General features: G+C 45.2%; 1 protein-coding gene and 1 long non-coding RNA gene across 6 annotated transcripts in view; one reads left to right on the plus strand and one right to left on the minus strand.

The window, feature by feature from the left end:
* The window catches only part of LOC140409056 (uncharacterized), a 43,684-nt gene extending 41,894 nt beyond the window's left edge, over positions 1–1,790 (minus strand). Inside the window, exon 1 of the long non-coding RNA XR_011940270.1 lies at positions 1,573–1,790. This is a non-coding gene — a long non-coding RNA (uncharacterized lncRNA). The remainder of the gene's footprint in view (positions 1–1,572) is intronic.
* A 357-nt stretch (positions 1,791–2,147) lies between these two features.
* The window catches only part of atosb (atos homolog b), a 180,277-nt gene continuing 159,679 nt past the window's right edge, over positions 2,148–22,745 (plus strand). For 3 of the 5 annotated variants that reach the window (XM_072497105.1, XM_072497114.1, XM_072497115.1), the window contains exon 1: positions 2,148–2,272. The gene's annotated coding sequence lies outside the window, so the exon portion shown is untranslated. Of the gene's footprint in view, positions 2,273–2,397; positions 2,485–22,745 lie in introns of those variants that run through there. The other 2 variants (XM_072497108.1, XM_072497109.1) reach the window with 2 other exon arrangements.

Below are 22,745 nucleotides of genomic sequence, written 5' to 3' on the forward strand. Positions count from 1 at the left end.
TAATTCCTGTTTGTCATTTGTTTGTGTGAACATGGGGGCTAATGTTTGGGGTTTGGTGGGAGGATGGGATCGTTGTTATTGATATGAGGATTGACATATTTGTTACTGATTATTGTTCATTGTTGATGGGTGTAAATTTGGGAGAAAATGCGGAAAAGGAGAATAAAAATATTTTTAAAAAATAAAACATGGACCGACTATTTCTAGGGACACTTCCTTAAGTACTCTGGGATGCAGATTATCAGGACCTAGAGATTTGTCCACCTTCAGTCCCATTAATTTCCCCAAAACTATTTCTTTACTAATGCTAACTTCCTTCAGCGCCTCACTAAAACTTGTACTTCTCAGAACTTCCGGTACATTATTCATGTCTTCTTTTGCGAAATCAGAAGCAAAGTACGAATTTAGTTCCTCAGTTATTTCTTTGTTCCCTGTTCTGAATTCCCCCATTTCTGACTGTCAGGAGCTTATATTTGTTTTTATTCATCTTTTTCTCTTCACACACCTATAGAAACCTTTATAGTCAGTTTTTATGTTCCCCGCTAGTTTACTTTCAAATTGTATTTTCCCCATCTTAATCAATCCCTTGGTTTGCCTTTGCTGCATTTTAAACTGTTCCCAATCCTCAGGTCTATTATTTTTTTCTTGCTAATTTCTATGTCTCTTCTTTGAATCGAATACTATCTCTAATTTCCCTTGTAAGCCATAGTTTGGCCACAGTTCCCTGTCTACTCTTGCGCCAAATAGGAATGAATAACTTTTGGAGTTCACCTATTCATTCCTTTAATGCCTGACATTGCCTGTCCACTGTCCTTCCTTTCAGTAATGTTTCCCAGTCCGTCATTGCCAGCTCATGCCTCATACCTTCAGTTACCTTTATTGAGGTTCACGACCTTGAGAATCAACTAACTCACTGTTCACCTTGATAAAGAATTCTACCAAATTATGGTCACTCATTCCCAAGGGTTCTCTTACAACTAGATTGCCAACTAATCCTTTCTCATTGCACAACACCCAGTCCAAGATGGCCTGTTCCCTTGTTGGTTCCTCAACATACTGGCCAGAAAACCATACCGTGTACACTATAGAAATTCCTCTTCTATTGTACTGTGACTAATTCGAGTCACTCAATCTATATTCAGATTAAAGTCCCCCATAATCACAGATTTTCCTTCATCACATGCATCTCTGATTTTTTGTCTAATGCTGCTCCCAACATTACCACTGCAGTTTGGTAGTCTGTATACCACCCCATGAATGTTTTTTGCCCCTTGATATTTCTTAACTCCACCCAGATTCCACATCATCTGCACGAATATCTTTCCTCAACATTGTATCAGCTCCTTTAGAATTGTACATCTATGTTATACCATCTCCCCATGTTCTTCAAACCAAAATGAATCACTTTACATTTCTCCGTGTCAAACCTCATCTGCCATGTTGCCTTCAAGTTCTACCACTATCCTCCACACAGTTCAAGTTTTGTGTCACCCACAAATTTTGAAATTGTACTGGGGTTTATCACCAATGCCTTGACTTTATCCTGCAAGCAACATTACTGAAAAAGATTACCTTGCCATTGCTGTGAGCACACTGGCTGCCAGTTTGTCTACGTTACAGGATTACCTGTGCTTCAACAGTACTTTATTGGCTGTACTGTGGGGTGCTCAGTGATTGTGAAAGGTGCTATTTACATGTTCCTTGAGAACGGACACTGCACACAGCATGTGCTCGAAGGCACCCGGTCCACTTCACCTCCCGCACAGGGATCAAATTAACCGCCCTCCCGACACGGGGTGGTGAAGGTGTCAAGCGATGGGCGGGCCAGCACCACATCAGCATTGGCCAGCAGGGGGTTAAAGTGTTCTGATTGCCCCCTCCCTTCCTCCCCCGGGCCCGCTGTCAGCGGCTCCGCACCCGCCCCCCGGCCCGGCCTCCCCGCGACGCGCTTCAGCAGCAACACCCCGAGGCCGAGCACGTGCACCGGGTCCGGCCGATCTGTGACGTAGGGTGATTGACGCGCCACGAGCGGACGCCGCGCTCGACCGACGTCCCGATTCATCCCGCGTGGAAATGCAAAACAGGGACCTCGGCGTCCAATCACCTTCCAGCTTGGAAGGGGGCGGGGCGGGTGAGCGAAGCGCTGTCGCCTGACAACAGGCCGGAAGGAATGCAATGTGTACGGAAGCCAGTGAGGGTCAAGCGGCGTTCTGAGCTGGGTTTGTTGTATCGAAGTGGAAGGCACTTGAGGAGCAGAGTGTTTGGGTGAGAGGTAAGGGGGGAGGGGGGTGCGGATTGGTGTCGGGGAGCTCAGTTTAGTGCCGGGTGGGGAGGAGAGGCGGGCAGGGGCGGGTGTTCGTCTTTGCCTTGTTTTTCCAGCTGCTCGAACCGACTGTTGGTGGTTAGTTTCAGGAAGGAGTTAAACTCCCGACTTGCCGCAACAGATCAGCTGTGAGCATTGAGTGCTGCTGCTGCTCGCTGGAGGTATGAACCGTGGGGCTTTTTGTCTGTCAGCTCGCCGCCTCTTGTCCTGGAGGTATTCAGTGGAGCGATTGGCCGGGGAAGAAATGTTGGAACCGGTCTTTGTGTTGATTTGTGGCCATGGGGAAACTTGCAGGGTTGGATCTAGTTTAAATTCCGGCGATTGGCCCCCTTTCTCGGTGCAATTCAATGGGTTTTTGAGGTGATGGTCGAGGGGGGTGGGGGAGAAGTGGCTCCAGGAATGAACAGAGACATTTATAAACCATTGACAGGGAAATATCCGTGCACAACGCCTGTGATGTTGGCAACGTGAAGGGTGGTTCGTATCAGTGACAGTTTTTAATCTGTCAACTTGTGTGTCAGTCGATGCATTAATAATAAGCGGGTGGGGGGTGGGGGGGGGGGAGAGTGACTCCGGAGAACTTGTCAGATGATGTTTTTGAGCAGACAATTGCAAACACGGGTGTTCCTGTGAGCTGCATTTAACGGGTTTTGTTTTTCTTCTGAATATCAGGGAAGAGACTGGATCCCCCGGGTGACCATAGGAACGGACGTCCTTATAAAGGGTTTATGAAAAGTACTGGCATCCGCTGGTTAACCCACTGAGTTCTGGATTTCAGTTTATTGGGCCTACTTTCCAAGGCACGTTTGCTTTTCAGCACCAAATCACTGAAATAATGTGACATAAAAACTGCCCAACGAAGTGCAGAAATATTGTCAAAAGCAAAATACTGGGTGGGGGATGTGGAAATCTGAAAGATCAAATGCTAGAAATACTCGGGTCTGAGTATCCGTGGAGAGAGAAACAAACTTTTAATGTTTCAGTTCTGTGATATTTCACCACAATATTATTTTCTTTTTTAAAAATCGGACTTGTATGTATTTGCTCCATTGAGGAACATCCCCGAATTTAATTTATCCTTTCAATCGATATGGGGGTATGTAATGTTATCTCCTGAATTGTTTTCCAAGTTTTCTAACTTTTATGGTATTTGCTGGACTGATAGTTGAGTTCAAGGGGTGCCACAATGGGTAGTCCTCTGGTTCGATTCCGGCCTTGGATGACTGTGTGAGTTTGCACATTCTCCCCGTGTCTGTGTGGGTTTCCTCCGGATGGTCCAGTTTCCTTTCACAGTCCAAAGATGTGCAGGTTAGGTAGATATGCCATGCTAAATTGCCCCCAAATGTGCAGCTTTGGTGGAGTTACGGGTTAGGGCGGGGTTGTGTGCATGGGTGGGGTGCTCTTTCGGAGAATCGGTGCAGAAGCGATGAGCCAAACTTGTTTTTTTAAGTCCCCTGACAAGCCATAGCAACCAGGTTTGTCTGTATGTATAATCCAACCCTAATTTCTCTCAATTGGGAGACTATTCAATATGATCTTGCAAAAGTAGATTTTTTTTTTAGATGCTCTGAAAGCTCTTCGATATTAAATCCATGTTATAGAGGACAATACCACATGAACAGTACTGCAATTTCGAAGTACTGAAAGGAAAAGTCATGTAAGGAGAGTATGGTGCACAAATTGTAACGTGGTTCTTGTAGATACTTGGTATTTATCATTTAGATGGTATAAGAATATAATTCTGAAAAGGATCCGGAGCAACGTGTGTCGTAAAGGCCAATCTCCCTGTTAAATGTGAATGCCAAGTTACTCGCCAAGATCTTGGCCTCTAGAATCGAGGATTGTGCCCCAGAGGTGATGGGGAGGACCAGACGGGGTTCGTTAAGGGGAGGCATCTGGCGGCAAATATCAGGAGGATATTAAATGTCATAACGATGCCCTCCGAGGGACGAGAGGTGGAGGTGGTGGTCGCCATGGACGTGGAGACGGCCTTCGATCAGGTGGAGTGGGACTATTTGTGGGAGGTCCTGGGGCACTTTTGGTTGGGGCAGGGTTTTGTGAACAGGGTCTGGTTGCTGTATCAGACACCGATGGCGAGTGTGCGGACGAACCGTGTGAGCTCGGATTATTTCCGGCTGCACTGATGGATAAGGCCGGGTGTCCACTCTCCCCACTGCTTTGTGCCTTGGCTATAGAGCAGTTGAGGATGGCGCTGAGAGTGCCGAAGGACTGGCAGGAGATAGTAGGGGGGATGGAGCACAGCGTCTCGCTATACGCGGACGATCTGTATTTTGAACCTGTTTTGGGGGGGGGGGGTATTGGAGGAATTATAGGGATCTTAGAGGAATTTGGATGGTTTTTGGGCTATAAATTGAATATGGGTAAAAGCGAAGTCTTTCAAATCCAGGTGAGGGGGCAGGAGAAGAGATCGGGGGTGATGCCGTTCAGGGTGGTGGGGAGGGGGGGGAACTTTAGGTATTTGGGCATCCAGGTGGCACGGGAGTGAGAGCAGCTGTACAAACTGAATCTGGCTCGGTTGGTGAAGCAGATAAAGGGGGACTTTAGAAGGTTGGATGTGCTCCTGTTGTCATTGGGGAGGGTGCAGATGATGAAGATGACGGGACTCCTGAGGTTCCTATTTGTTTTCCAGAGCCTTCCAATTTTTATCCCCTTGGAGAAGTGGGGGGGGGGGGGGGGGGGGATGCGCACTGGCCCTTCCAAACTTTAGAAATTATTATTGGGCGGTAAACATAGCGATGGTCAGGTAGTGGGGGAGGGGTCAGTTGCCATTCACGCCGGCCAGGTACCCCACAAGCCCAGTAGTAGTGGCAGCCATGAGGATGTGGGCACAGTGGCGGCGGTACTTGGGGCTGGAGGGGGCGTCGGTGTGGCCACCGATATGTGGCAACCACCAGTTTGCTCCGCAGGGGTTGGATGGGGGGTGTCGGGGGTGGCAGCGGGCGGGAATCAAGCGGTTTGAGGATTTGTTTATAGATGGGGGATTTCCGTGTTTGGAAGAATTGGAGGAGGAGTTTGAGCTGCCTGGTGAGAATGGGTTCTGTTACCCACAGGTGAGAGAATTTGTGCGGAGGCAGGTTTTGACTCTCCTGCACCTGCAGCCCCAGGGGCTACAGGATAAGGTGGTGTTGAAAACGGGAGGGGAAGGTATCGGAGATTTATAAGGAGCTGATGGAGTGGGAGGGGTCCCGATATGGGAGGTGTAGCGAAAGTGGGAGGAAGGGCTGGGTAGTGTGAGGCGGGGAGGGGGAGGGAGGGAGGCATGGGGGATTGGCTAAGGTGGGGAAGATTAATGGGAAATTGGGATTGGGGAGTTGTTTATGTAAGCCATTCTGGCTGGGTTTTGTTGTTGGTTGGGGGGGGGCGGTGTTGTTCATCTTGCTTTTTGATACCTTGTGGTTAAAATTGATAAAATTATAAATGCCGTAATAAAACATTTTTTTTAAAAAGAATATAATTCTGGAGAGAGAATATAATTCTGCAAATAATCTTATGATATTCTTAAGCCAATACTATATGAGAAAACTGAAATGTTTTTTGTTTAGAACACAGTGTTCAAAAGTAGTTGTGGAACAATTGGTTTATTGAAACATTCCAGTTAGTTAATGAAGCTGGAAGAGAATAAATTCCGGAAAATGTGGAACCAGCCTTTGGCTGAGTTGCAGCACTTTCCCTTTTGAGTGAAAAGGTGCAATGTACTGGCAAATAAAGACCAGGTGGCCAAATCTGAAATCTGGCTTGACACCCACAGTGGAGAGTTTCTGGTTGGTCCCTCATTATATTAGTTGTAGGAGCCCACAAAAGCTTTATGCTGTATAGGACTAATTACTTATCTTATTTGTTGGTATAATTATGGTTGTGCCAATAGAAGGTCATCCATGTTGCCTCTTGTCAGGCGGTTGATCAACTTGCAAATCCTTCCAATACTTCACTCAATTCTCAAAAGTGATGAGGGTGAAGATATAACAATAGAAATATGGATTTGATTGATTACAGATGTGGATGTTCAAAAATAATTTGAATTCTACGTATTAGTGGAGTGATTGAGAATAGCCAAAATGTCGTAAAGGTAGGGATGATGTACAGAATTTTAAATAAGTTATTGCTGAAGCTGACATTGAATTGTCTGCTCCTTGAAATATTTGAAATAATTTTAATAGAAAATCCAAGTTCATGTTTATGAGCAGTAATTTTACAATTAATTCAACTGATTAATTAGACCTGGTTGGGAAACAATAGAAATGCAATCTTTTTCTCCTCCCGCCCAGCAGTTCATTTTGGGACGTGTGGGAAGAAAGAGTGCAATTGCCCCTTTTCCCTTCCACCGCAGCAGCTCAAATGTAAACATTATATCCTACTTTAAAGATATAAATATATTGCAATAGGAATTGTAGAACATGAAAGGACTTCTTCTATTGTGTGCCCTGCTGTTGAGAGGACAACTTCTTAGGTTTGTAATTTTGCTTATCTCCTGAAGTCAGATTGAAATTGGGATTTCACTCTAGCACTTTGCTGATTCTTCATACAACTGCTGGCTGTAAGTATCAGAAGGAGGCTGAACCTCGGGTCTTTTGTGCCATTAGGCTGCGTAGGCTGGATGTCTGGAACAGAAATCAGTGTGACATAAATGCTGTTTTGATAGGGCCCTACTGTGCCACAATATTCAATATTTCTATCCTCTCTAATACAATCTAGTACTTGTGCATACTTCCTGCTTGCAGCACTTGAGTTTCAGTTGACATATATTTTGTAATTTTTCCATTAAACGTTACTACATGTTTCTAATGGAAAATGGCTACGTAAACTCATAATTATGATGGCATAAGTTAGCCATCGGGTTCCCTCAGTTTACTCAAAGTTTCTGGAATATAAATGCCATTCACCACTTTTCCCCTCAAAATTTAAATTGCTAACTCCAAAGTAAGGATTGAATCAGTATTAGAAATATCAAATATTGATACCTCACAACAACATGTTTCAATATACCCACAATGCTTTCCTTCATCAAATTTGTTTGAAGGCCATGATCACTTGCAAAATCCTGGGCCTAGACTTGGTATATTTGTTGTGGCTTTAACTCCCAACTAAACTGGACCCTGGCAGTCTGAGTGTGCCTGCGTGGTTTCCCATGATTTTCCCCATGATGCATCAGTATTGTTCAATCATTTCTATTGATTGAATAATTTTCTAGAATTCCCAAGAATTCTGTCGAGCAACTTTTCTGTCCAATAATTTAGAAACACCAAAGACCGTATTTCAAGACCATTTTTGCAGTAAAATGTACACTGATTTTTGTTTTGTTACATCGGGAGGTGAGGATCACTACCCTTGACATCAAGGCAATATTTGATCGAGTGTGGCCCGAGCAAAACTGGAGCCAAAGGGAATCGGGGGAGGAAGGGGATGCGAATTCTCTGCTGATTGGAGTCATCCCTTACACAATGGAAGACGGTTGTGGTTGTTGGAGGTTAATCGCCTCAGTTCCAGGACATCATTGCAGGAGTTCCTCAGGATCGTGGCCCAGGCCTAACCATTTGCAGCTGCTTCACCAATTACCTTCCTTTCATCATAAGGTCAAAAGTGGGGATATTTGCACAATTTTCAGCACAAATTGCAGCTCCTCAGACACTGAAGCAGTCCATGTCCAAATGCAGCAGGACCTAGCCAATATGCAGGCTTTTGTGCCATACAAGTGCAAGGCAATGACCATCACCAACAAGAGAGGATCTAACCATCTCCCCATGACATTCATTGGCATTACTATTGCTGAATCCCCCACTTATCAAAATCCTGGGGCTAACTATTGACAAGAAACAGAACTGGGCAAGCCATATAAATTCTGTGGCTGGGGCTGCAAGAGGAGGCCTGAGGCCCGGAATCCTGCAACGAGTAACTCACACTGGCTCCTCCAAGCCTGTCCATCCTCTACAAGTCAGGAATTTAATGGAATACTCTCTACTTTCCTGGATGAGTGCATCTCCAATAATACTCAAGAAGCTCCAGGACAAAGCAGCTTCACCACTCCACCACCAACGAACAGTGACAACAATGTGTACCATTTGCAAGTTGCACAGCAGGAGTTTACCAAGGCTGCTTGGGCAGCACCTTGCAAAGCCACAACCGCTACCATATAGTATGACAATGGCAGCAGGCAGCTGGGAACACTGCCACTTGGAAGTTCCACTCCAAGCCACTCACTATTCTGATTTGGAAATATATCACTGTTCCTTCACTGTTGCTGGTCAAAATCCTGGAACACCTCCCTAACCTGCATGCGTTTACTCCAGGTGCTCCAGTTTCCTCCCACAAGTCCGGAAAGATGTGCTGTTAGGTAATGAGGTCATTCTGAATTCTCCCTCTGTGTACCCGAACAGGTGCTAGAATATGGTGACTAGGGGATTTTCACACTAACTTCATTGCAGTGTTAATGTAAGCCTACTTGTGACAATAAAAATTATTATTATAACAACACTGGGTGACCTAAATCACGGACTGCAGGGGTTCAAGAAGTCAGCTCACCATTATCTTCTCAAGGGCAATTGGGCATCAGCAATAAATGCTGATCCCACAGTGAAGCCCACATCCATGAATGAATAAAGAAAACCAAGGCAGTTCTGAGGACACACCTGTTCCAGCTTTTTGTTTTGCATTTCACAAACCTTAAATTGTTTGGGGGAAGGGAAGTTCATTCGTCTTCCTATAATGTTACTTTGGCTATCAACCACACAAAAGTAAATTTGAAGCTAATTTGGGGTGGTTAGCACTGTCGCTTCACAGCTCCAAGGTCCCAGGTTCTATTCCCGGCTTGCGTCACTGTCTGTGCTGAGTAAGCACGCTCCCCTTGCGTTTGCATGGGTTTCCTCTGGGTTCTCCGTTTTCTTCCCACAGCCCAAAGATGTGCAGGTTAGATGGATTGGCCATGCTAAATTGCCCTTAGTGTCCAAAATTGCCCTTAGTGTTGGGTGGGGTTGCTGGGTTATGGGGATAGGGTGGAGGTGTGGGCTTATGTAGAGTGCTCTTTACAAGGGCCGGTGCCGACTCGAAGGGCCGAATGACCTCCTTCTGCACTGTAAATTCTATGATTCTATAATCTCCTCTTGTGTTTGCTAATAGAAAAGTTCAAGTGCAAGGAGATCATGGACTTCTTTGTCGTTAAGGTAGAGGCAATCCTAATCCTATCAGATGCCACAGCCGCACTCCTATGTTCTGCTTTCTAAATTTCCTTTGATGCTCCCTGCTGCCCGAGCCATGAACGTACATTTTTCTTATCCTTTTTCTCTCTTTTACTGTTTCTCCCTCCCCTCCCACCCAACGCTTTCCCTGAGCTCAACTTGTCCATGGCGTGCATCTGTGCATCTTATGTTCCCTCAATCTTATTCCCACTAAATTGGTGAGCAGCCAACTCTCCTGTCCTGAACCCCATGTAGGCTGATAGGTAAACAGTTCGCTCTCTTCTGGCGTTGAACCCTTGGCCCCACTGTCCTTAAACTACAATCCCATTTCCAACCCCTCTTTCCTCAGAGGCCCTTGAGTGTTGTCACTTTTCAAATCTGTTCCTATCTCTCCCAGGATTCTTATGTTTGAATCACTCCAATCTAGTTTCTGCCCCTGCTATAGTCCTGAAACCGCACTTACCAAAGTCACAGATGACATGCTGTGTGACTGCAATAAAGTTAAACCTTCCCTACTTGTCCTTCTCTACCTGTATGTAGCCTTTGACACTGGATCACACCATCCACCATCAAAATTTCTCCACTCGTGCCCAGCTGGGTGGTACTGCTGTCACCTGGTTTCATTTGTATCCGTCTAATTGTAGTCAGATAATCACTTGCAATGGCTTTTGCTCCTGCACCATTACTTATGGTGTCCCCAAGGATCCATCCTTGGCCCCCTCTAATTTATTATTTGTGTGGTGCCCCTCAGTGACATCATTTGAAGGCACAATTTTAGTTTTCTGACGACATCCAACTCCACCTCATCACATCTATTGAGTCATCCACTGTTGCTAAATCATCAGACTGCTTACTTGAACCAGAAGTGAAGGAGCCAAAGCTTCTTCCAGTGAAACATTGGGATGACTAAAACCATTGTTTTCAGTTCCCACTCAGAAGAATAATAATCTTTATTATTGTCACAAGTCGGCTTACATTAACACTGCAATTCCTTGCCCAGTGAAGCAGTAGAGGCTCCTTCATTAAATGTTTTTAAGATAAAGATAGATAGTTTTTTTGAAGAATAAAGGGATTAAGGGTTATGGTGTTCGGGCCGGAAAGTGGAGTTGAGTCCACAAAAGATCAGCCATGATCTCATTGAATGGTGGAGCAGGCTCGAGGGGCCAGATGGCCTACTCCTGCTCCTAGTTCTTATGTTCTTATGTTCTTTTACTGTGAAAATCCCCTAGTCGCCACATTCCGGCGCCTGTTCGGGTACACAGAGGGAGAATTCAGAATGTTCAATTCACCTAACAAGCGCGTCTTCGGGGCTTGTGGGAGGAAACCGGGGCACCCGGAGGAAACCCACGCAGGTACGGGGAGAATGTGCAGTCTCCGCACAGACAGTGACCCAAGACAGGAATCGAACCTGGGACCTTGGCTCTGTGAAGCATCAGTGCTAACCATTGTGCTACAGTGCCACCAACTCAATCCTTGAACTGCTAAATCCATCCCTCACCCTGGAAACAGTCTGTAATTAAGCCAGTCTACCTTGGTGTTATGTTTGATCCTGAGACACGTTTTCGATGTCATATTTGTACCATTTACTAAAACCGCCTATTTCCACCTCCCTACTGCTACTCGACCTTGTCCCTGTCTCTGCTGCTGCTGAAGTCCTCAATTCATGCCTTTGGTGCCTCCAGATTCGACTATTCCAATTCACTAAAATAAAACCAAAATGCTGGAGATCTGAAATAATAACGGAAAGTGCTGAAAAATCTCAGCCAGCAACTGTGGTGAGTCCATTCTGATCCTTTGGAGTTTTGGCTGCATTTTTCCAGCACTTTCTGTTTTTATTCTAGAATACTCTTGGCTGGTCTCCCACAACCTACCCTCCATAAACCTGAGGTCCTTTGAAACCCCGCTGACCTGGTTTTAACTCTAAGAAAGCCCCATTCATTCCCCTATCTTCCCTGTGCTCACTGGCTCCTGGTCAAGCAACATCTTGATTTTAAAATTCTCGTTTGTTTTCAAATCTCTCCCTACCCCGCAAAGCTCCTCCAGCCCCACAACCCACTGAGGTATCAGGCATTTCTCTAATTCTGACTTTGTTTGCATCCCCAATTTGACTTGTTCCAGCATTGGTGGTTATGCCTTTAGGTGCCTCGGCCCAAGCTCTTGAATGCCTTCTCTACACCTCTCTATCTCTTGACCTCCCTTTCCTCCTTTAAGGAGGTATCCCACTATTACACGTGAGAACACCACCCACCAGGTACGCGGTACATACTCGTGCGACTCGGCCAACGTTGTCTACCTCATACGCTGCAGGAAAGGATGTCCTGAAGCGTGGTACATTGGCGAGACCATGCAGACGCTGCGACAACGAATGAACGGACATCGCGCAACAATCACCAGGCAGGAATGTTCCCTTCCAGTCGGGGAACACTTCAGCAGTCAAGGGCATTCAGCCTCTGATCTCCGGGTAAGCGTTCTCCAAGGCGGCCTTCTGCGCGACAACGCAGAATTGCCGAGCAGAAACTTATAGCCAAGTTCCGCACACATGAGTGCGGCCTCAACCGGGACCTGGGATTCATGTTGCATTACATTCATCCCCCACCATCTGGCCTGCGAAATCCTACCAACTGTCCTGGCTTGATACAATTCACATCTCTTTAACCTGGGGTTACCCCATCTCTGGATCTGTAAAGATTTAATCACCTGCTAATGCTCGCATTTCTAGCATTGTTTGGCATCTTTGAATTTGTCTATATATGTGTTTCTGGAACAGACCTCTTCATTCACCTGAGGAAGGAGCAGCGCTCCGAAAGCTAGTGACATCGAAACAAACCTGTTGGACTTTAACCTGGTGTTGTAAGACTTCGTACTGTGCTCACCCCAGTCCAACGCCGGCATCTCCACATCATTCCTCCTTTAAGGCACGCCTCATATCCTCCCTCTTTGACCACGTTTTTGGCCATCTGACCTAATATCCCTTTATGTGTTGCAATGCCATACTTTGTTTCGCGATGCCCCTGTGAAGTGTCTTGGGTCGTTTGATTATGTTCAGGATCCTACATAAATATAACTTGGCAATCATTTACACCATTCAGACAGGTTTTAACTTAACAGCTGAAATGTGGGAGCAGAAAAGAGTAAGGAAGGCAGCATAATTTTTACTAATTTTTATTCAAAAGTTGACATTTGAAATCAAATTCAAGGTTTTGGGGGGTAAAGAATCGGAGAGAGATTAATGCTGGGGGACGGGGGCAGGAGTGGACACTTCACTGTATTTTTCTGTGATTCTGTATGGGATTAGAGAGGTAGATCAGGTGTTTTTTATGTGTTGGTGCAGACTTGATGTGCTGAACGGCCTCTTCTGCACTATATTTTTGTGATTTTGAGCGGTTACAGGTTGAAGATGAGGGGCCTTTTGACACCCACCCCAGTGAGAGAGAGTAACTGGAGGATTGTGCGGGTGATTGCAGAACAACCAGAAGGCTAAGGTAATTCCGAGGGGAAGAATTATTGCACATAAGAACATAATAACTAGGAACAGGAGTAGGCCATCTGGCCCCTCGAGCTTGCTCCGCCATTTAATGAGATCATGGCTGATCTTTGTGGACTCAGCTCCACTCTCCGGCCCGTACACCATATCCCCGAATCCCTTTATTCTTTAGAAAGGTATCTATCTTTTTCTTAAAAACGTTTAAAGAAGGAGCCTCAACTGCTTCACTGGGCAAGGAATTCCAGAGATTCACAACCCTTTGGGTGAAGAAGTTCCTCCTAAACTCGGTCTTAAATCTACTTCCCCTTATTTTGAGGCTATGCCCCCTAGTTCTGCTTTCCCCGACCAGTGGAAACAACCTGCCCGCATCTATCCTATCTATTCCCTTCATAATTTTATATGTTTCAATAAGATCCCCCCGCATCCTTCTAAACTCCAATGAGTACAGTCCCAGTCTACTCAACCTCTCGTCATAACCTAATCCCCTCAACTCTGGGATCAACCTAGTGAATCTCCTCTGCACTCCCTCCAGTGCCAGTACGTCCTTTCTCAGGTAAGGAGACCAAAACTGAACGCAATACTCCAGATGTGGCCTCACCAACACCCTATACAATTGCAGCATAACCTCCCGAGTCTTGAACTCCATCCCTCTAACAATGAAAGACAAAACTCGATTAGCCTCCTTAATCACCTGTTGCACCTGCACACCAACTTTTTGCGACTCGTGCACCAGCACACCCAGATCCCTCTGCACAGCAGCATGTTTTAACATCTTACCGTTTAAATAATAATCCATTCTGCTGTTATTCCTCCCAAAATGGATAGCCTCACACTTGGCAACATTGAATCCCATCTGCCAGACCCTAGCCCATTCACCTAACCTATCCAAATCCTTCTGCAGACTTCCGGTATCCTCTGCACGTTTTGCTTTACCACTCATCTTAGTGTCGTCTGCAAACTTTGACACATTGCACTTGGTCCCCAACTCCAAATCATCTGTGTAAATTGTGAACAACTGCAGGCCCAACACTGATCCTTGAGGGACCCCACTAGTTACAGGTTGCCAACCAGAGAAACACACATTTATCCCCACTCTCTGCTTCCTGTTAGTTAACCAATCCTCTACCCATGCTACCACTTTACCCTCAATGCCATGCATCTTTAGTTTATGCAGCAACCTTTTGTGTGGCATCTTGTCAAAAGCTTTCTGGAAATCCAGATATACCACATCCATTGGCTCCCTGTTATCTACTGCACTGGTAACGTCCTCAAAAAATTCTACCAAATTAGTCAGACACGACCTACCCTTTGTGAACCCATGCTGCGTCTGCCCAATGGGACAATTTCCCTCCAGGTGCCCCGCTATTTCCTCCTTAATGATAGATTCCAGCATTTTCCCTACAACCGAAATGAAGCTTACCGGCCTGTAATTACCTGCTTTCTGCCGACCTCCTTTTTTAAACAGTGGTGTCACGTTTGCTACTTTCCAATCCTCTGGGACCACCCCAGAGTTTAGTGAATTTTGATAAATTATCATTAGTGCATTTACAATTTCCCTAGCCATCTCTTTTCACACTCTGGGATGCATCCCATCAGGGCCAGGAAACTTATCTACCTTTAGCCCCATTAGCTTGCCCAATACTGCCTCCTTAGTGATTACAATCATCTCAAGGTCCTCACCTGTCATCGCCTCATTTCCATCAGTCACTGGCATGTTATTTGTGTCTTCCACTGTGAAGACTGACGCAAAAAACCTGTTCAGCTCCTCAGCCATTTTCCCGTCTCCTATTATTAAATCTCCCTTCTCATCTTCCAAAGGACCAATATTTACCTTAGCCAAACCTTTTTTGTCTTACATATTTGTAGAAGCTTTTACTATCTGCTTTCATGTTCTGAGCCAGTTTACTTTCATAGTCTACCTTACTCTTTATAGCTTTTTTAGTTGCTTTCTGTTGTCCCCTAAAGACTTCCCAGTCCTCTAGTCTCCCACTAATTTTTGCCACTTTGTATGTTTTTTCCTTCAATTTGATACTCTCCCTCGCCTCCTTAGATATCCACGGTCGATTTTTCCCCTTTCTACCGTCTTTCTTTTTTGTCGGTATGAACCTTTTCTGAACACTGTGAAAGATCGCTCGGAAGGTTCGCCACTGTTCCTCAACTGCTTCACCATGAAGTCTTTGGTCCCAATCTACCTTAGCTATTTCTTCTCTCATCCCATTGTAATCGCCTTTGTTTAAGCACAAAACACTAGTGTTTGATTTTACCTTGTCATCCTCCAACTGTATTTTAAATTCCACCATATTGTGGTTGCTCCTTCCAAGAGGATCCCGAACTATGAGATCATTAATCAGTCCTGCCTCATTACACAGGACCAGATCTGGGACCGCTTGTTCCCTTATAGGTTCCATTACATACTGTTCCAGGAAATTATCCCGGACACATTCTATAAACTCCTCAAGGCTGCCTTTACCAACCTGGTTAAACCAGTCGACATGTAGATTAAAATCCCCCATGATAACCGCTGTACCATTTCTACATGCATCCGTTATTTCTTTGCTTATTGCCTGCCCGACCATCCTGTTACTATTTGGTGGCCTATAGACTACTCCTATCAGTGTCCTTTTCGCCTTACTATTCCTGATTTCCACCCAAATTGATTCAACCTTGTCCTCCACAGCACCAATATCATCCCTTACTATTGCCCGGATGCCATCCTTAAACAACAAAGCTACACCACCGCCCTTACCGTCCATTCTATCCTTTCGTATAGTTTGATACCCTTGGATATTTAACTCCCAGTCATGACCATCCTTTAACCATGTTTCAGTAATGGCCACTAAATCATAGTCATTCACGATGATTTGCGCCATCAACTCATTCACCTTAATCCGTATACTACGAGCATTCAGGTAAAGTACACTTATGCTGTTTTTTATGTCTTTGTTATGAATCCTAACACCTTGATCAGTAACTTTTCGCAAATTATTTTTCCTCTTGCCCTTTCTCCTAATTTTCCTTGTCTTTGAACCCGTATCTCTACATAATAACCTGTCACGTAACCTGCTGCCTTGCTCTCCATTAACCATTATACTGTCCATAGCTTTACCCTTCCCTTCCCCCCAACTTGCTAGTTTAAAGTCCTTGTGACCAACCTATTTATCCTATTCGCTAGAACACTGGTCCCAGAATGGTTCAGATGAAGACCGTTTCAACGGTACAGGTCTCTCCTGCCCCTGTACTGATGCCAATGCCCCATGAAATGGAATCCCTCTTTCCCGCACCACTCCTTCAGCCACGTGTTAACTTCCCTAATTTTCTCAACCCTATGCCAATTGGCACGTGGCTCGGGTAGTAATCCAGAGATTATAACCCTGGAGGACCTATTCTTTAATTTAGTCCCTAGTGTTTGATAATCCCCAAACAGGTCCTCTTTGCTAGTCTTACCTATGTTGTTAGCCCCAACGTGGACCACAACAACTGGATCCTCCCCCTCCCTCTCCAAAATCCTTTCAAGCCGATCAGAGATGTCCCTCACCCTGGCACCGGGCAGGCAACATACCATGCGGGACTCACGATCTGGCTTACAAAGGATGCCATCAATCCCCCCATTTATTGAATCCCCTACAACTACCACTTGTCTTTTTGCTCCCCCTCTTGAATGGCTTCCTGTACCACGGTGCAGAGGTCAGTCAACGCATCCTCCCTACAGCCCTCTTCCTCATCCACACAGGGAGCAAGTACCTCATACCTGTTGGACAAGGTCAAGGACTGAGGCTCCTCAACTCCTAAACTCAGGATCCCCCTACCTGCCTCCCTTGCAGTCACACCACTCTGTCCCTGACCACTGTCCGAATTATCAGTACTTATTCTACCGGGTGTGACTACCTCCTGAAACAAAGCATCCAGGTAATTTTCCCCCTCCCTGATGTGCCGCAGTGTGTGCAGCTCGGTCTCCAGCTCATCAATTCTGAGCCGAAGTTCCTCGAGCAGCCAACACTTGCTGCAGATGTGGTCACTGACGGTCTCAATGGGATCCACAGGTTCCACCATCATACAGCAACAGCACATCACCTGTCCAGCCATATTCAACTAGTTAATTAATTTAAATAATTAAAACATTTTTTTTTATAGAACCTCAAGAATAAACCCAAACACCAACAAAAACACAGCCCTCTCTCACCACTCACCCGAACTCAGTCACTCACCTAAACTCAGATGCACTCTGTTCCAATCAGCACTCAGTCACTCACCTAAACTCGGATGCACTCTGTTCCAATCAGCACTCAGTCACTCACCTAAACTCAGATGCACTCTGTTCCAATCAGCACTCAGTCACTCACCTAAACTCTGATGCACTCTGTTCCAATCAGCACTCAGTCACTCACCTAAACTCTGATGCACTCTGTTCCAATCAGCACTCCGTGTCTAAAGGCACTCCTGCCACACCTTTTGTACCCTGCCTGATTTCCAATGAGCCAATAGGCCTGCTCCAGGAACTGGATTCTCCAACTGCCACTCGACCTGCAAACAAGCTCTTTTAAATATGCACTCACCTCTCCCAGCAACCCTGCAATCTGTGGCCTGCTCCAGGAACTGGATTCTCCAACTGCCACTCGACCTGCAAACAAGCTCTTTTAAATATGCACTCACCTCTCCCAGCAACCCTGATTGATTGATTGATATTTATTGTCACCTGTACCGAAGTACAGTGAAAAGTGTTTTTCTGCGGCCAAAAGGGAACGTACACAGTACGTACATAGTAGACAAAAGAATAATCGACAGAGGACATTGACAAATGGTACATCAACAAATAGTGAATGGTTACAGTGAGGAACAAGGGCCAAACAAGAACAGCATAGGTCGTCGTGAATAGTGTTCTTACAGGGAACAGATCAGTCCAAGGGAGAGTCATTGAGGACTCTAGTAGCTGTGAGGAAGAAGCTGTTCCTGTGTCTGGATGTGCAGGTCTTCAGACTTCTGTATCTCCTGATGGAAGGGTTTGGAAAAGGGCAAAGCCTGGGTGTGAGGGTTCTCTGACAATGCTGTCTACCTTCCTGAGGCAGCAGGAGGTGTAGAGCGAATCAATGGGAGGGGGGCAAGCATGTGTGATGCGTTGGGCTGAGTTCACCACACTCTGCAGTTTCTTGAGATCTTGGGCCGAGCAGTTGCCAAACCAAGCTGAAATGCAGCTGGATAGGATGTTCTCTATGGCACATCTGTAGAAGTTTGTGAGAGTCGATGCAAACATGCCAAATTTCTTTAGCTTCCTTAGGAAGTAGAGACGTTGTTGGGCTTTCTTGACTGTTGCATCAACGTAAGTGGACTAGGACAAACTGTTGGTGATGGTGACCCCCAGGAACTTAAAGCTATCGACCATTTCCACTTCGGAGCCATTGATGTAGATGGGGGTGGGTCGTACTACGCTTCCTGAAGTCGATGGTCAGTTCCTTGGTCTTTCTAACATTTAGTGATAGGTTGTTTTCGGTACACCATGCAACCAAGTGATTTATCTCCCTTCTGTAGTCTGATTCGTCGTTGTTTGAGATCCAACCCACCACAGTCGTATCATTTGCAAATTTATAGATTAAATTAGAATTGAATCTTGCCACACAGTAGTGTATGTATAGGGAGTACAGTAGAGGACTGAGCACACATCCTTGCGGGAACCCAGTGTTGAGGACTATTGTTGGGGAGGTGTTGTTACCTATCCTGACAGATTGCGGTCTGTTGGTGAGGAAGTCAAGGATCAGCTGCACAGGGAGGGGTCAAGTCCAAAGTTGCAGAGTTTGGTTATCAGTCTTGTCGGGATAATGGTGTTGAAGGCGGAGCTGTAGTCTATGAACAACGTAGGCAGGTGATAGAAAATGAAAGGGTAAAGGATGAAAGTGGGCCAAGGGGGTTTGAGGGAAGCATGTGCAGTTGCAAATGAGGTTCTTGAGGACTATATTTTTCTTGACATTACCACCAGAAATACAGTTGTCCTTTCCCCACAAACATCTTTCCACCCTTCTCTTCCCACCCAAAAGAAATGGCCTTCCAGCCGCATGTTTGCCGGCAGCAGGAGACGGTGTATTGTTTGCTGGTGGTGGGAATCACTTACCCAGCTGCTGTCACTGGGAATTCCCATTGAAGTCTCCCCACATCACCGGGAAACCCACGGGTGGGGGTGCGCTGCCGAAGAATTAAAGACCAAAGAGTACAGCAGGCAGCGAACAGCAGAAGAATTCCAGCTCCGAGAAGGAGTTAAGGACAGTAAAGAAAAGCAAAACACTGAAGGGGAGGGAAAGAAAGGCAGAAATGGCAACATGAAGGCAGCGAAGATTGTAGAGACAGTTGGCATGGGAGAATAGATATGTTAATAGTCACCCAGCGAGACACATTCAAATCCTGTGGGGAATTTAATATCGATTTAACTAACAATAAATTTGGAGTCAAAAAGTAGTATCCGTAATGGTGCCCATGAAGCTACAAGATTGTTATAAAAATCCATCAAGTTCACTGTCATCCTTTTTAAGGAAAACCATTTGCCATCCTGACCAGATCTGGTCCGTATGTGACTCCAGATCTGGTCTGGCCTACAACTGATTCTCGTCCCACACCAACAGAATTGAGTATTAACTGTCATCTGAAGTGGCCTAGCAATCTACTCAATTGCACCAAACCACTCCGAAAGAAGAACAAGAGTCAAAACTGCAGCCTCGTCATTGAATGAGGACACAACAAAGGAACACAGCGCAGTCAACCTTGCAACGGTCTTGCTGACACTGGAGACTGTTGTGAAAGTTCGGAGAGCTCTGTGACAGACTAGTCAAACAAGATCCTGACTAGTCATGCACATCGAATCATGCTCATAAGGCAATGTCCCAGCTTCCTCCACCAACATCTCTCTGCATCCCTTGTCCCAGATGCGGGACTGACCCACTGGATTGAAGGGTGAGTGACATTTTTGGTGTCTTCAACATTGACTCTAGAGTCCATGAAGTATCTTGAAGCCAGAAATGGGCAAAGAAACATACTGCTGATGAATCTGTGCTCTTCCACGTTGAACATTACTTGGCGGAAGTACTGAAGGTTATGAGGGCACAGGATTTATTCTGGGCTGAGAACCAGCAGTATTCAGGGGAGAGGGTAATCAGGTCCACTGATGTCTGGAGTCTTTCAGTATCCGGGGGGTGTTATGAGGGACCAGGAAGGCAGGTAAAGAAAAGAGGTGGTGGTAATGGGACAGATTCTGTGACCATGCAAGGAATAGACTTGCAAGAGAAACTGAGTCAATCTACCCTGGCCCATCCTAGACTTTGGGGCAAGCATGAATTTTGATTCTGGGCTATAAGTTTTATTCTTTACTGCCATAGTTTTAAGTTCAAAACGTGCATCAATCTTGCAGTTGCGGACTACATTAGTTACAGCTATATTAGCTGTTGAATTGTTAGAATGTTTACAACTGGATAATACTGGCTAGCTCCTGAAATTGAGATGAAAATACTGGTGATGTCATTGGGTTGGTTTGTTTGACTAAGAACTCCTCAAAATTCATTTTTTAAGAACCTCACAAATGATGTTTGAATGATAAGTTTCAGAAAAACATAATTCCCCAATTACCTGATTAAATGTATTTTTTCTCTTTAATTATGCTCTTGCTCACTGTGTCTGCATCTCTTTGTGACTTAAATTATTTCTCAATTAAACATTTGGTAATGATTGGAATGTGAAATTGTATCTGGGTTTAGTGCTCCCCACGGCAAATATAGAAATGCAGTCTCAGAACGAGAAGATGAAACTTGCTGGGAAAACCGAGGGAGATCGTGCTGATGAATGTTGGGAAAACTCTGTAAACCACACATTCTTAGATTGCAGCGATGTGGCTGGTAACTCGCATCAACTGATTTGGGGGCAAATATTCAATTAAAAGCCAGGAATCTGAGACTGTCTGAGACCTTTAAAAGTAAATGAAATCAGAAAATATAGCAGATCATGCTGGAGGTCTGCATCATAATTTTCCTGCCACTGCCGGCCCTAGAGACAACAGTGAGAGGGACCATCGTTCTAGGGACAGTAACAGAAACTACAATAATGTCCTTAATTTGAAGAGCGTGTGCAGTAATGGACATTTCTCCCTCTTCTCTAGTTTCTGGTCTCACTTGACCTGAAAAGTAATTGATTCTTCTTTTGTGGCCTTGCTGGAACCAGTGTTGCACTGGGTTTCCTGCTTCAACACGACTTGAATTTCTGTTGTTGACATTGGCGAGTTCTCTCTCGCTGGTAGAGATCCCATCTGAAGCTCGATCTGTTTAATGAATTACTCCCTATCCAGAAATAGGAATTGTAGTCAGGGCAGTCTGTTCAAATCCTGCTTCTGACCTCCCCAGATAGGATGAGGAAAATTCTGCCCTGGAAATGTCAGTTATAGTGGGAGGGGGTAACTACAAATGAAGTTAATTTGTCATTTTTGACTTCTAGGTTTCCATGATTAGCCATTCAAGATTGGGAGCTTTAAAAAGAATATTGTGTCTTGGTAGTTTTCCAGCTGTTTTGTATTTTTTTGAGTTGTACATTTACTATTTTTCCAATTCTGATTTGCTGCCATTTTTGCACTATACATTAACTTCAATACAAATAATATTGTTAGCTCTACAGTTCTGCATACTTATTTTGTAACATGTCTTTTCCTATTAATGCACTTGCTGACTCACTTGTCTGTCATCAGTCTGTGCCCAAATGTAGCAAGACCTGAACAACCTTCTGGCTTGGGCTTAGAAGTGGCAAGTGACCTTCCTGTCTCAAGAGACAGACAATGACCATTCCCCAAAGTCTGCCCACGATCGACAAGGCACAAGTCAGGAGTGTGATGCAATACACTCCTCTTGCCTGGGCGAATACAGCTTCAACAACCCTTGGGCAAACTTGGCACCATAAAGACAAAGCAACTTGCTTAATTAGCAACCCACCTACTACCTTTTAACATTCACTCCCTCCACCACTGGCCCACAGTGGCAAAAGGTGTACCATAAAAGACTCCTTTAACCATGTCTTCCAAAACAATAAGAAGTCTTACAACACCAGGTTAAAGTCCAACAGGTTTGTTTCGATGTCACTAGCTTTCGGAGCGCTGCTCCTTCCTCAGGTGAGTAAGGAGCAGTGCTCCGAAAGCTAGTTACATCGAAACAAACCTGTTGGACTTTAACCTGTTGTTGTAAGACTTCTTACTGTGCTCACCCCAGTCCAACGCCGGCATCTCCACATCATTCTAAAACAATGATCTCTACCACCTACAGTGCCAGGAATGTAGGTGCATGGGGTAAAGATATTTAGGGTAGGTTAATAGGGTTGCGAAAAAGCCATAAGAGATATTCGCTTTTATCAATCGAGGCATTGATTACAAAAACAGTAGGTCATGATGGAGCAGTATAGAACTTTGGTGAGGCCACTGTGTGCAATTCTGGTTGTCACATTATAGGAAGGATGTGATTGCACTGGAGGGGTTGCAGAGGCGATTCATCAGAATGTTGCCTGGGATGGAACATTTAAGTTATAAGAGAGGTGAGATAGGCTTGGGTTGTTTTTTCTGGAGCAGAGAAGAATGAGGGGTACAAGATTGAAGGGCATGGACAGAGTGGATAGTGAGCAGCTGTTTCCCTTAGTTGAAGGGTCAGTTACGAGGGGACACCAGTTCAATGTGAGGGCTAGGAAATTTAGGGGGGATTTTGTGAGGGGTAGGAAAATTAGGGGGGATTTGTAGAAAAACGTT

This window comes from Scyliorhinus torazame, chromosome 3, assembly GCF_047496885.1.
Source record: "Scyliorhinus torazame isolate Kashiwa2021f chromosome 3, sScyTor2.1, whole genome shotgun sequence".
Taxonomy (NCBI): Eukaryota; Metazoa; Chordata; class Chondrichthyes; order Carcharhiniformes; family Scyliorhinidae; genus Scyliorhinus; species Scyliorhinus torazame.